The 15,895-nt window shown below is 43.3% G+C and overlaps 1 protein-coding gene across 1 annotated transcript in view; it reads right to left on the reverse strand.

The window, feature by feature from the left end:
• The window catches only part of PGM2 (phosphoglucomutase 2), a 252,015-nt gene that overhangs the window by 43,282 nt on the left and 192,838 nt on the right, over positions 1-15,895 (reverse strand). The gene's annotated exons all lie outside the window — the stretch shown is intronic.

The raw sequence follows: 15,895 nt of genomic DNA on the forward strand, positions 1-15,895 counted from the left end.
AGCTGGGGGGGCGGGGGCGTGCAGGAGGTGGCGGCAGGAAAGCGGAGGGAGGGGGGACAGGTAGAGGGGAGAGAAGATGGGGGAGGGGGAAGGGGGGGTTAAGGGTGCCGGGGAGATAGGAAGAAAGTTAGGAGGAAAGTTAGGAAGATAGGGGAGGGGGGGTTACAGAGGTGGAGGTGAGTGAGGGAGAGAGATAGAAGGGTAGAAAGATAGGAAGATAGGGGGGGTTACAGAGGAGGTGGCGAGTGAGAGAGAAAGATAGGAAGATAGGGGCGTTACAGAGGGGGTGGCGAGTGAGGGAAGTCAGAGAGACGAGTCAGGAGCAGGAGGGCAGACGCGGGAAGATCCAAGAAGAAGGTAAAAGAAGAAGAGGAGCAGAGGTGAAAAGAGCAGAAGAGAGAAGATCCCAGAAGAAGGTAAAGAAGAAGAGGAGCAGAAGAGAGAAGAGCAGAAGAGAGAAGATCCCAGAAGAAGGTAAAGAAGAAGAGGGGCGGAAGATCAGAAGAGAGATCACAGAAGAAGGTAAAGGAGAAGAGGAGCGACGAGCGGCAGAGAGAAGAGCCAAGAGGACGGTAAAGAAGAAGAGGAGCAGAAGAGCAGAAGAGAGAAGATCACAGAAGAAGGAAAAGAAGAAGAGGAGCGACGAGCAGCAGTGAGAAGAGCCAAGAAGACGGTGAAAAAGAAGCGGAGCAGAGGAGAGAAGAGCCTAGAAGAAGGACACAGAAGAAGAAGGCACACGCAGGTCGCGGTGCAGAGGAGAGAGAAAGAAGCACACAGAAGAAGAACACAGATGAAGACAGAAGAAACAACACGCAGGACGGGGCGCAGGGAAGAAAGAAGAGTACAGATGAAGAATACAGATGAAGAGCACAGAGGAAGATCAGAGATGAAGAAAAGAAGCAGGAGAGGAGGTGAGTAGCGCGGGGCAGGGCGAGGGGCTGGGCGGTGGGGGGTACTTACTGTGATTTCGCTGGGCTTGTTAGGAGGTCTCAGGAGCCTGGGCTGGTGGAGCTGCAGCGGCAGAGGGAGCGACCTACCCTTGGGTCAAGGGTCGCTAACTCTGTCGCGCAGCGGCCGCCATAAGAGGGAGAGGGGGGGAGGGGTCAGCTGGGGCGGGGGACGGGAGTGGGGCGACGAATGGGAGCTGGGGGGGCGGGGGCGTGCAGGAGGTGGCGGCAGGAAAGCGGAGGGAGGGGGGACAGGTAGAGGGGAGAGAAGATGGGGGAGGGGGGTTAAGGGTGGCGGGGAGATAGGAAGAAAGTTAGGAGGAAAGTTAGGAAGATAGGGGAGGGGGGGTTACAGAGGTGGAGGTGAGTGAGGGAGAGAGATAGAAGGGTAGAAAGATATGAAGATGGGGGGGGTTACAGAGGAGGTGGCGAGTGAGGGAGAAAGATAGGAAGATAGGGGCGTTACAGAGGGGGTGGCGAGTGAGGGAAGTCAGAGAGACGAGTCAGGAGCAGGAGGGCAGACGCGGGAAGATCCAAGAAGAAGGTAAAAGAAGAAGAGGAGCAGAGGTGAGAAGAGCAGAAGAGAGAAGATCCCAGAAGAAGGTAAAGAAGAAGAGCGGCGGAAGATCAGAAGAGAGAAGATCACAGAAGAAGGTAAAGGAGAAGAGGAGCGACGAGCGGCAGAGAGAAGAGCCAAGAGGACGGTAAAGAAGAAGAGGAGCAGAAGAGAGAAGATCACAGAAGAAGGAAAAGAAGAAGAGGAGCGACGAGCAGCAGTGAGAAGAGCCAAGAAGACGGTGAAAAAGAAGCGGAGCAGAGGAGAGAAGAGCCTAGAAGAAGGACACAGAAGAAGAAGGCACACGCAAGTCGCGGTGCAGAGGAGAGAGAAAGAAGCACACAGAAGAAGAACACAGATGAAGACAGAAGAAACAACACGCAGGACGGGGCGCAGGGAAGAAAGAAGAGTACAGATGAAGAATACAGATGAAGAGCACAGAGGAAGATCAGAGATGAAGAAAAGAAGCAGGAGAGGAGGTGAGTAGCGCGGGGCAGGGCGAGGGGCTGGGCGGTGGGGAGGAGGGGGGAATTACTGTGATTTCGCTGGGCTTGCTAGGAGGTCTCAGGAGCCTGGGCTGGTGGAGCTGCAGCGGCAGGGGGAGCGACCTACCCTATGGTTACGTCTCGAACTGTGAGACATGGGGGATTGCCTGTAGAAAATAATCGAGCCGTTGTCAGCAAATAAAGAACGCTGAGAGTAGCTCGATTGTAACACGACTACACGTTTTTTTTTCCTCCATCATCGGAACAAGTGATTTTGGGTCCACTGGTGAAGAAGAAATAAAAAAAGGGGAAGAAGAAATGAAATAACTTAATGCACAACAGACTGTAACAATTTCCCTGTTTTGGATGTTTATAGTGGAGTTTTGTTTTTTGTCTGTTTTTTTTTCTCAACTTGGATCTACTTGAACAGAGCAGGATTGGTTAATAGTATTATAGAAGTTTTTGTTGGGGATAGCGATTGTTGAATTTTCGTTTTATTTGATTCTTTCCTCAACATGAAGTATTTGGACGGCGGTGACAACTTTTATTATGTTTGTTTGTTGTTTATTAGATTTTAGATAACTTTGGGGGTAGTGTGTATTATATTAAGATCGTTGTGCTTTAGGTTATAACATGCAGGCGATAGCACCTCCACCCACATTTTTGTCTGTTCCAGGTGAACCATGTATGTCCTGGGAGGATTGGCAAGAGGCTTTCAAAACATATTTAGAAGCATTGGGTGGGGCTATTTTTACAGCTAAAAGAAAGTTAGCATTATTGTAACATAATCTAGGGGTTGAAGGAAGGAAAGTTTTGAAAACACTACCTTGTGTGAATATAGTTGTGAATGAGGATGGGGGGCCGGATGAAGAAGGGGATGAAGAGGATATGCATGCAAAAGCAATGTTGGCATTGGAAAATCATTTTTCATTTTGGACGCAAGTTCAGTATTGTGGTAGAACGTCATAAGTTCTTCTCGAGGGCGCAAGAGCCGCATGAATCAATTGATCAGTTTGTTAGTGCGCTACGAATGCTAGCAAATACATGCAAGTTTAAAGACTTGCATGAGGAGATAATTAGGGATCAGTTGATAAATCGCACCAAAAGTCTACGTATTCAAGAGAAATTATTAAGTTTGAAGGATCCATCTTTAGATGAGGTTATAACAATAGCAAAATGTGTAGAAGATACTTCGAGATATGTCAAGGAATTGGGTAACAATAGTGCAGATGATATGTTGGGACAATTGGTTAATGTTGTGAAACACAAGACAAGCAGTAAAGTGGATGGAAGGAAGAAATGTTTTAGATGTGGAAGTACGAAACATTTGCCTTTCGCAAGCAGTTGACTTGCGAAAGAAGCCAAGTGTTTCCTGTGTAACAAAGTGGGTCATTTTTCTAAATTATGCAATTAAAAGAGTAGTGCATATAAAAAAAGAGAGTGTGAATTGTTTACGTGATAAGGGTCAGGAACAAAATCCTCAGAGGAGGATGAGAATGTTGGTGATCTTATAGAGGTGCTTATGATTAATGACGTTTCCGCATGTGTGCAGGAACAAGAAAACAAGATCTGTAAACTTGAGCAAGATCAGTATAGTCCCCCAAAAAGTGTGAAATCAGTGTAAATGGGATTATGGTGAATATGTGGGCAGATTCATGTTCCTCTTATACACGTATTGATAAGATGACATGGCTTAAGTTAGGACAATGTGATTTATCCAATTCTGATGTAGAATTGTTAGGGTATGGTGGCAACAGAATTCCCTCACGGATCATAAATCATTAGTGGATTTATTCACTACAAAGGGTGCTGGCCGTGCGTTGTCAAGAATTGCGAAATGGTTATACAGATTGCAAGAATACACATTTAGTGTGAAGTATGTACCTGGTGTTGCAAATGTAAATGCTGATTGCTTATCGAGATTGCCGGTTGAGATGAAGTCTGAGGAGGAGGATGAGGAATGGGTGGTAGCAAGTTTGCGATGCAAAAATGCTAAGGCCATAAGTGAAGATGTGTGGAGAATGGTGTTGCAAGAAGATAACGAGATGCAAATTTTAATAAACAATTTGAGCAAGAGATGGTCGTAGGTGGGAGAAGAAACCAGATTGATAATTAATTATAAGTAAAAGAGGGTATGTTGAGAAGAGGGGACAAACTGGTTGTACCATATAAATTGAGACAGGATGTTTTGGGAATTCTGCATGATGGACATGGAGGAATGTCTGGCATGAAAAGTAAAGTGAGAGAAGAGTTCTGGTGGCTAGGCATGGATAAAGATGTTGAGAGGTATGTAAGAAATTGTTTGTGTTGTGCGTGTAGTGACAAGACGCATGTGTGTGAGAAGACACTGGTTATTCCCGTCTGACCCTTGGCAGAAGGTAGGAATGGATGTTTGTGGTCCCTTTGAATTGGTTGGTAGTGGAAGGGATTTCGCCATCGTTATGGTGGACTATCATTCCAAGTGGCCAGAGGTTAGTGTGGTAAAGGATGTTAGATTAGCCGTGATTATCACATTTTGTGAGGAGGTTTGGAGAAGGGAAGGTTATCCTGCAGAGCTGGTGACGGCTAATAGTCCTCAATTCACCTCATGCGAATTTGAGGAGTATTTAATCGAGTGTGGGGTTACGCACATTAGATCTGCAGTAGCACATCCTAGAGAGAATGGGTTGGTGGAAAGATTCAACAGAGTGTTGGGATAAAATATTCAATTATCACTTAAAAATGGATTAGATTGGAAGACAGAATTAAAGAATCTGTTGTGGAATTATCATACAACACCTCATTCTTTGATGTTGGAAACGCCATTTATGTTATTGAAAGGCAGGAAACCATGTACTAAAGCTGTACCAGGTTGGATGGGTAGAGCGGGTAGGAAAAGTGTGGATAGCGAAAGTTTGTTACGTCTAGCGGAAAGGATGCAAGGAAAGTATGATGGAAGACTAAAAGGTAAGATAAGGGTCTGCAAGATGGTGGTCGGTGATTGGGTGTGTACCAGGTTAGTGCACGGTACAAAGAAGGGTTTGTCCAAGTGGTCAGAACCTAAACGTGTGGTGGGAGTGAGAACATACAGTGTAGATTTGGAAGATGGCAGGAGATGGAATATGGCAAGTGTGGTTAAGTGTAGTGATCAAGAAGTAAGGGAGTGGATGAGGACGTAGCATGGACCGTCAGAAACGGAGAATAAGACATTGTCAAAAAGAATGAGGCCTGGATATTTGAAGGATTATAACACAGAGTGATGTGGTGATGAAGAGAATAAATTGCAAGTAGGAGTAACATGATTATAATTACCAAGTGAATATTTTTTGTTTGTATGTAGTTTGTGTTACCTTAGTGTTCCATTTTCTGTCAGGGTGTTCAGTATTCTTATTTTGTTAAATTTGTTATAAGGAGGGAGATATGTTGTGTTTGGAATATGGATTTGAGTAAGGTTGGGTGGTTGCTTGGCAACTAGGGATGGAATTTAGAACTATGGGAATCGATTGTAAGGCAGACTCAGTTGCTGCTGTGATCTGCCAGGGTTGGGATGCTTATATCTTTCAAGAATAATAAACTAGGAAAGTGAATTGAAAGGAAGAATCGTGCTTTCTTTAATTGAAGCAACTGCGTTCTACATAAAAAGGAATGAATACTGATTATGAGGATAATGAAACACAGCGTTATTACAGCAGTGACCAGGAAAGTGAAACACAAGAAGAGTCCCACCATATTGTCACAATAGCATGTTTAACATTCCTACCTACACTACCAACTTTCTACATGAGAGCAAGCAGCAGTGGTAGCCCTAATCTGCCCTTCTGGTCCCAGGAAAGTAGCCCAACCCCAATACCTGCATTCGGAGGTAAAGAAGAGGTCTGTTAGTCTGCCGGGAGCCCTCCCGAATGGACGAAGAGGAACCAAAGGGTTTCAGCAGAAACTGCGACAATGTGCAGCATGAGATGGCAAGCTGGCTGGAATGTCCTCTCCAAGATGGTGTGGGCAATGTGATGTTTTATAACAACATATCTGTTTCTCTAAGAACTGCCCTGATGTGACTCTTTGGATCAGCAATATCCAGTAAATATTGTGTACAGCTTTGGGTTGAGCACAGGATGAAAATGTTGTGCAAAGGAATGAATAATAGATTCTGCATGGAAGGGCAACTGATAAAAGAATGAAAAACATCTCAACTAAAATTAAGCTTTTCTAAAACAATAAAGGAAATAAAAGCGAAATGTAACTAGGCCCAGGGCTAAATAACGTGCTTGTGTAAAAGCTAAAATAAGTTGACCATATTACTGTGTTTTAGGGGAGAAGCACATGCACTGTAGTACTGTTTAGAAGCTGTAAAGTGCTCAGAATCCTAATAAGGCCAACAAAAAGATGGTCAGAAAAATAGGACGAGAACAGCAAAATGTCTGGGATAAGACCACCCTAACAATGCCAGGTCTAACAATCTCCCTATCCCTGGTGGCATAACTTGTGAAAATTTCTCAGCATGTATTTGCAGAATATTGCACTTTATCCATAGGTTGCTTGCTCGGTATCTGGCCCCGCTATTTCCTTGCCTATATTTAGATTTTTGAGTACTTGGGATGCATGTGTTGTGTTGTAATTTCACAGTTTTTACACACTTTTGTTGTTAGCGGGGGTTTCAATTTAATAAAACACTTATGGGCATGTAAAACATAATGGTTTTGCATAAAACAGTTGAGCCCCACGTGCTAGATACTACTTCTCTCAGTACACTGTGCTATAGGAATTGCAGCAGTACTACACAATCTAACGTAACCTGTGAAATGTCTGATGAATGGCTGACGGTGTGCCTGACCTATCCTGCTACCCGAATGACTCTTTGTCGTGCGCATGCTCGAGGCGACTGTGTACTGGAGAGTGTACGAGTCAGTCACATGTCTGCGGATTTTGAATATGAATTGCGTATGTGAGTTGGCAAATTACAGTATTTCCCTTCTATCATTTATAACCTCAAATGGATATTCTGATTTGTTTTTCATTTTATAAATACTTGTCATATGGGAACACAGTTTTTGTATGGTAATGGGGTAATAAAGTGATTTCTTGGTGACTTCGCCTAGCCTACACTAGGGTTGAGGTGCTTTTAACTTCACATTAGACAAAGTGTGTGTAATGGGACCACCCTGCAAACACCCAAAAGGGCCAAGTGGTCTATTTTACTGACTTTTTAGTGGCAGTAACGGCACCTGCCACTAAAAAGATAACATCTGTGGTGCTATTGTGCTATTTCTTACATGGAGTGGTCATCACAAAAGTGGCCTACAGTAGTTTCTTTGTAAACTCTTAGCAGAAATTCTGTCTTGGTACCAGTCAGTCACAGCAGTTAATCATTGCTCATTTATACATATTTGAGGGGAAGCTGGATAAAAATTACACAGGAGGCGGGTCCTCGATCAGTAGTAAAGACTGTATTTTGTTTCTGCATTACGCTGACACAGTGAAAAGGATGACTGAGATGAGTGATGTTAACTGCCACAAAAAACCTAAGAATAAAAATCCACCAGCCATAAACCTCCTGTCCCGGGCGAAGGATCATTGTCGGGCCTGCGACTCCACTGAGAAAAGGAACGTTTTCCAGAGATTAGACTTTTCAACAAATCGCAGAACAACAGAAGCAGCTCCACAGATGCCGCTCTGCGAGAAGTCTAGAAGCGGAATTACTGCTGACTCCCTGTACAGAGGAGAAAAACGGGGTTATGGCAATGATACATTATTTTACATTGCTGCGGAGGGGGCAGTCTACCATTATTAAAAAAAAAAAAATACTTGAAAGTAGCATCCTAAACTCCTTGCCTAGAGGGTCCAAGTAAACTTGACTGTTGCCACTTTCTACTGCAGCTGAAATAACAGTCTGAAGGATGAAAAGGCACACTGTCTCGCCATTCGAGGGTGTGAACGTAACTAATGCATGCACTTTGGCCAGCTCAAAAATGTACTCAGCCTCAATTCCAAGGCAGACATTAAAAAGGTACATTTTGGATAACACGGGAGAAATGAAGCTCTCTTGCTGTAGCAGAGTCTAATGTTTCATGAGCAAATGAGCTCACAAAACTTTTTCAACGAAAAAAGGTACCCCATCACAGGAAGGTAACTGTACTTAAAACGTACACCGGTTTGGTGGTCCAAGATTCATGAACGAAACAAAAGGACAGAGCAGGGGATTTAGCATTGTAAAATAAGGTTATGGGGGCAACTTGGTTCAGGCAAACCTGAACCGGATAAAGGGAGATTTAGCCCCAGACTGTGGAACTCTGCTGGTAGAGGCTTTGTGCTTAGACTCCATCTCTTTTGTTCTTTTTCGTGCTTTTTGTAAGTTGCCATCAGCAACTGTTGGCCGTGGCATGAGACACTTCCCAAATACACTGCGGCTTAAAAGAAAACATTTCAAGACATTCAACAGAATTCATATTTTACCCTAAGTCACCCAGTGGTATGGTGGATGGATTCACCAGATAATCCATCTGCTTTAAACAAAAACAAAGAAAACCAAATGATAACATGATACCAGCATTAATGTGTATTATTTTGGCTACTTCCCAGACAGCTATTATTTGGCGCACGTGTACGTAAACAAGAGCAATTTCTAGGAAATAGGATTAGCAATATGATCAGATAAGGCAGCGGTTGAGACGGAGGCATCTATTCCATATCCACAGACTCACACCAGAACACGGGGTGGTTAGGTCTACCTGTACCACGGTAAAATTTTATGACCCCGCAGTACTGCTCCTCATTGGCCAGTGCTCGCAGACAATCCAGGCAAGCCCCGATTAAACGGCAGAACAGCCAAGGCCTAAGGCCACTTCAAAACTGGCCTGGCGACAATAAGAATATAGATCTACAGAAATGGTTGCATACCTAATGCATAAATTACTTACTTCGCAATGAACTGAAAATTGAACAACACTTAAACACAGACGTCACGATGCGGGATCTCATAACCTGTGGTCAATAGAGCCAGAAATTGCATTTTGTGCTCCGATTTTGTTGGCCGTATATGTTTTTTCCTTTACTACAGTAAGGCATCCTTACACGATTATTATGTCCTATGATTTGGGTCCCAGGTGACAGACACATTTAGGGCCGTATTTATACTTTTTGACGCAAAACTGCGCTAACGCAGTTTTGCGTCAAAAGTTTTTGCGCCGGCTAACGCCATTCTGAAGCGCCATGCGGGCGCCGTATTTATTGAATGGCGTTAGCCGGCGCAAGCAGACCGGCGCTGCCTGGTGTGCGCGAGAAAAACCACGTACACCAGGCAGCGCCGGCGTAGGGGGAAAATGGCGCATGGGCGTCTTAAAATGGGGCAAGTCAGGTTACGTCGAAAAAATCATCGTAACCCGACTTGCGCCATTTATTTTCGACGCCCATCCCCCATCAACATGACTCCTATCATTGTAAAGATAGGAGTCATGCCCCCTTGCCCAATGGCCATGCCCAGGGGACTTCTGTCCCCTGGGCATGGTCATTGGGCACAGTGGCATGTAGGGGGGCACAAATCAGGCCCCCCTATGCCACAAAAAAAAAAAAAAAAAATACTTACCTGAACTTACCTTAATGTCCATGGGATGGGTCCCTCCGTCCTTGGGTGTCCTCCTGGGGTGGGCAAGGGTGGCAGGGGGGGTCCCTGGGGGCAGGGGAGGGCACTCTGGGCTCATTTTGAGCCCACTTGTCCCTTAACGCCATCCCTGACCCAGGCGTTAAAAAGCGGCGCAAAAGCGCCGTTTTTGGCCACGCCCACTCCCGGGCGTCATTTTTGCCCGGGAGTATAAATACCACGTAAAGGCCTGGGAGTCATTTTTTAAGACGGGAACGCCTCCCTTGCATATCATTAACGCAAGGAAGGGGTTCACGCTAAAAAATGACGCACATTCCGGGAACTTTGGCGCTAGACGCGTCTAGCGCCAAAGTATAAATATGGCGTTAGTTTTGCGTCGAATTTGCGTCGAAAAAAACGACGCAAATTCTGCGCAACCAGAGTATAAATATGCCCCTTAGGTTTTTCTGCTATATACTGCACGCAGGAAAAACATGAGTTAGGTTGTAGTTTTTGGCTGTGGCCATTAGAGGGCAACTTCTTACCTAGATTTTAACAAGACCACAGCAGTTTCCTCACAGCTGATAAAAGCTCAACGAAAATGTTCTCAGCGATGAAAAGTACATACACACTGCTCTTAAAGTGCGCATTTAACGTGCACAGAAGTTGCATGTATTTGCATACTGCTGTGAATAATTTATTTTCGATGTTTGTGAATGTGTTTCCCATTTTCACTTAACTTAGAGACGTCAAATAGTAATGAGTCTCATTTATAAAGCCCTTCTGCCCTGTTATTCGTAAAATCACACGGTTTGTGAATTTAAATGGGCTTTCGTACGTGCAAAAGCCCTTCTATTAGTCAGAAAATTCTACTTAGGGCCAAGTTTTCTTTTGAGGCATCGTGTTGGCAGCCTTGGAAGGCGTAGTTTTGTTTTTTACGCAGCACTGGATTTAAAAAAAGGACATTGTCTGGTTGTAAACATTTTTAATTGGAGTGCAAACATAGGAATGGTGTTCTGCTGTCCCTCGCAGCCCGCGATTGCATTCCAAAATTCTGCATAAATGAAAATTAAATAAGCACTAGCAAATCCAAGAGGTATGCAACCTATTGGGTTTGGCATTTTGTTTTTGCCAATGTTGTAGTGCATCAGAAAAATAAATGCTTTGTGCCAGTTTTATGCTGCATCAGCAAAAACAAAATTCAAAATAAGCACAATGTTATGCCTGCATGCACACCATGATACTATTGCACACCAGCGTGATGAAACGTGAATGCGTCATCAAGAGGACACTTGCTTACAGTATCACGCAGCTGCCGTTTTGTTTACCATTCCAAGGCAGCGGGTGCCACTTAGCGTGGTGAATACAAAACTATTTCAAACGTGCACACGTGTGTTTTAGAAACCGAGTGGCCCATCATCAGACAACAGCTGCTGGTCATTCCAAAAATTGCAAAAGTTTATCTAAGACATTGTGAAAGAATCGGAATGGGAGGAGAACCACTGACTTGGGGTAGAGGAGAACTTAACGAATGGGAGCAATGGAAGACCCCGATGGCAGGTGGGAAGGACTAAAAATTAAATTAAAATCCCAAACAAATTCGGGTGGGAGGAAAGGACGAGGCGGGGAGGGGTAAGGAGAGAGTAAAACTGAGCATGCGGGAGGTGTTTGAAGGGAGGGCAGCATACAATGGAGAGTGCAAGAAAACCCATGCACTAGTAACGAGTGCTAAAAAAGTGAGCATTGTCAAAGCCAATAGGACTCGCCTAAGAGAGAGCTATTAACTTTGCCATTATCTTTTATTCATGTTGTAGAGCAGCGTGGCCGCTGTGCAGCATGGATAAAAGTTATTACAAAAGCACTATAAAAGTTCTAGGAAAATAACGCTATGACACAATAAGGTAAAAAAGTCCTTATACGTGGGCTTTGTTTATAACTTTTAGCCATGCTGCACGACTGCTATGCTGCTCAACAACATGGCTAAAAGACACTGGCAAAGATAATAGCTCTCAAGAAAGCGTACTCTATTGGATCTTCGAATGCTAGCTATCAGCTGGAAAACTCATTCAGGCTGTTTGAACCCTCTTTCGCGCCTGAAATGATCAGGGGCATTGTTTTAAAATAATTAACAACGCATGACAAAAAAACTTGCAAACAGAAATAGCTAAATGTTTCACACAACCATCATCAAACTCCTGTAGCACAAGCAAACACTTCTGGTAAAATTATATGAACAAATCGAATGTGTGAGATCTTATAAACAATCACTGTTTTTCTCTGTGGCGGTTTCACCTTCTGAACATATGTAAAAGAATCAGTGGTTACGGTTAAAAAAATGTTAATTCATTAATCACTGAACTAGAAAAAGCACTGGCAAAGCCAATAGGTCTCAGCAATCTGAGATATATTGGCATTGTCAAATTGTATTTGTATTTTGTAGCATTTCTTAAGCGCCTCAAACCTACAGGTATTGAAGCCCCCGAAAGCAGTAGAGAACAGAAGGAGGAACCGCTAACGCGCTAGAGTGTGAAGAGCCAGGTTTTGGGTTGGTTTCGGAATCATAAATAAGAATTCAGACTCCTAATATGGACTGAGAGGGAGTTACAAAGCATAGCTTCAGCAACTGAAACAGCCCGGTCACCCCCTCTTGCTTTCTTACAACATGGTACCAATGCCTTAAAGAGGCCTGCAGATCTTAAGGGTCGACTAGAAGTGTACCACTTCCACGCAGATTGCAAATACCCAGACCCCTGAGAGGGAAGTCAGGCAGAGAGCCTTAAAAGTTACTGGTTTCCTTATAGGAACCCAGTGAAGATGCCTCAAGCCCTCCCTAACTGAAGAGAACGTGGGTAGTCCTAAAGCCAGTCGGGCAGCTGCATTCTGAATAAGTTGGAGCTTATTCAGAGAAGATTGGTTGATGTTCAAATACAATGCATTGCAATAGCCCAGTCTATGTATTAAGAGCAAGGACCACCAGTACTCTCAGTTCTTTGAGTACAAAAAGTAGAACTTTTTTCAGAATTCTAACCCTACAGGAGCAGGCGCTAGCTGTTCACTGAAATGAGTATCGAAAGTCAGAACATTATCAAACAACACCCCCCATGTTCTTGGCCGCTGCTATTGGAATAAGTAAAGGCCCACAAGACTCAGGCCACCAACAATCAGTCCAAATAGACCTATCCACTCCAAATATCATGATCTTAGTTTTGTCCCCATTCATTTTCAGGCAGTTCTGACTCATCCACCAGCTGGCTTCCCTCATAGAACCATTGAACATGTCTGCAACCACTTCCCAGTCATCCAAGATGGAAACAATGATCTGGGTATCATCCACATAGGAAGCGACCTGGAACCTGAAAGAGCGAACTAGTTTAGCAGCGTTTAATGAATTGTTTGAAGCATCCATTATACAACCTGTAATTGCTGCTCACCTGTTATGGGATTGAACAGCTTGTGCTTAGTGACGATGGCACAATCATCATCAATAAAGAATGAACACAAACTAATCATCAACTACAACAATTGATATATTGAAGCAATTAAAGCAACACAAGAATGAATCAGGACAGTCATGAGACGACAAGCTGAGTATATATTGTGCACAATCATTGCATTGTACGCCAATTGTGACATGAATGGTAAACCTGTCTCTGAGAGGTAAACAACTGTGCTAACATTTATTTCATCTTAACCTCAGGCTGCCCCCCGGTAGGCCCTGTTTCTGCCATGTCATAATATTAGAAAGGAATTCACTATTTTATAAATCTCTCTTGAGAAGTTGGCCAGTTGTTGGATCCTTCCTGCCAGATCATTCACACAGACTCTCCCGATGGCTTGATGATATTTTTTCAGAGATGCTTTGTGAATGTGTTTACTTATATCATCATATTTAACTCTGAATTTTTTGCATTAGTTTTTTAATTGCCTTAACTCTTCCGAAAACTAAAGGGCTTTGTCCTGGGTGGCATTTGTTGAATTTGTTTTTAATGGAATTAAGTCATCCAGGTTCTTTGTAATCAAGTTTGTTTTTTTAGTCCTATATATGACAACGAGACAACGAGGTCTGTTCATATTGCTGGCACCGGTGAATCTACTGCCATATTAGGAAGATTGGTGAAAATTGAATCCAAAGTATGACCTTTATAGTGTGTTGGAAAATTAACCAACTGGATTAGGTGGATCACTGACAGATCGTGCAGAAAACTGACAACCTGTACACAATCTGTGTTCTCTACGTGAATATTTAAGACACCTAGTACTGTATGATTAGCAGTCTGAAGGCTATAGGCAGCTAATATATCCGGCATCATATCCATACTCTGTGACTGGTCCTGGAGGCCGATATATCAGTAACCATGAGAAAGTAAAAATCTGTGATAATTCGACAGAGAAGGCCACGCTTCCGCTACCTGCAATAGACAATGGGGTAAACTTGCAATCTAAATAATGTTTTACTATTATTGCAACTTCTCCACCTTTCACATCTGCCCGGTTACATCTGGCAATTACATAGCCTGGTGGCAGGGCTTCTACAATGTCAGGGAGACTATCCTCATTAAGCCACATTTCTGTTAGAAATAGAGCAACTGGCTGAATTTTTTCTAGGGAGGTTAACAATTCTAATCTATGCTTAGAGAGGGATCTGCGGTTAACTATGTACATGTGCTATTAGGACATTGGATAGCTTTCCTCCCTTAGAGTTCCTTTAATTAATGGAATGCCAGAATCAAGTTCCTCATTTGGTTCATTCGTTTCCAGAGTAATGACATACGTGGAAATTACCTGATAGTTTAACTGGATCCATGGAGTTCTGGCAGGCCTCTTCCAGCCGATTATTAAAGCTGTTCAGCTCTGATATTGAATATTTCATGGTTGTGTGTTTACCTGGTTCCAGACAGGCAGGAGGCCTGGCCCCTGGTCCCCTTCAGGCACTTGATTGTGGCATTCCAATACGTGGGCTCCAAGCATCGGACACAAATGGGCTTGCCTTCTGTATGACTTTGTCACACCAGAGGTGTGCCCACTGCACCTTCTCGTGCCGGCCACCATTAAGTAGAGTGGCCTTCCAGAAGCTAGAACGACAATCGCCAGAGGAGACTAGCAACAATGGAAGAGAGACTATTGGCACTAAACGCGGCCAGTTAATCTGAACTAGTAAATACTTCTCGCAATGTCTTTCCCCCCAATATATGGTCCCAGAAAATGCAATGTGCAGAAAAGCACCAAATGACAAGGACAGAGATAAAACACGCGCACAAATCTATAAAAACTAAATTGGACCCTAAGACAGAAGGTAAAACCTTTGTCTAGGAAAAAGCTGGTTAATGTTTCTGAACCATGTTCCATCACGGTGGGCCTCAAATTTAGTCTAAGTTCTGGCCCTCCGTGACCACCGACTATCATTGGCACTTTTTGCGTCCTGGAGCTATTCCTACTTAAATTTTAAAACAAAAATCACATCTCCAGTTCCACTTACAGCGTTTTTGTCATTTGGTGTAATTATTTTTTATTAAAATGTAATCTATTTTTCTCATTGGATTTGGGATATTTATTAGTTTGCATTGTGATTTGAATAATGTTTTGTTACTGCTTACTTTACTCACTGCCATGAGTTAAGCTGATCTGTCCTGTGCTCTGTGCCATAGCTACAAGGGGTTGAGCTAAACTGAGATTAATTTAGTGACTTTAATGGTGCACTCTGAAAAGGGTTGTGATTATGCTTTGAGTTGGGTAGTCACCAACCCCAGTCAGCGGAGCTGGAACAATTTTGAATGTTACATCAGAGAAGCTATATAGAATGTGAAAAATTTGAGTGTCACTCAAAGAACAAGTGTATCAAATGCATTCAGTAATCGAGTGGTAGGGGTTTAGAATGCAGCTGGTAGTGTATTTTGGAGCTCTGTCACAAATATATTACTAAAGCATTGTGTGGTAGCTCACTGATGTTTACAGACAGCACATTTTCCATTGAAATTGGCCATCAAATTGCACAGCCATACAGTTTAACTGCTAAAACTCCATAGTGCACAAACAATAGTGTGTGGAAATCAGATTTTAAGACAGTATCCTAAGCGTATTGATTTGTTTTGATCCTATTAAAGTATTTATTTCCTTCACACTTTATAATTACCTAAAAGAAAGCTTGATTTCCTGCTTTCCTAACAACTCATATATTTTAAAATGTGTACAGTTCATTCACACACATTTAAATTGTGTTGTGTGCTAGAAAAAGAATGCCACCCTGCATCCTTTCCTTTCACACTCCTTGTAACTACCACGACTGTCATGCAGTACACTTTATTTTTATTTTTCTGTCTGCAAAATGAGAGGAGTTGGCAAACACCAACCTTTCATT

Source organism: Pleurodeles waltl, chromosome 1_2, assembly GCF_031143425.1.
Source record: "Pleurodeles waltl isolate 20211129_DDA chromosome 1_2, aPleWal1.hap1.20221129, whole genome shotgun sequence".
Lineage (NCBI taxonomy): Eukaryota > Metazoa > Chordata > Amphibia > Caudata > Salamandridae > Pleurodeles > Pleurodeles waltl.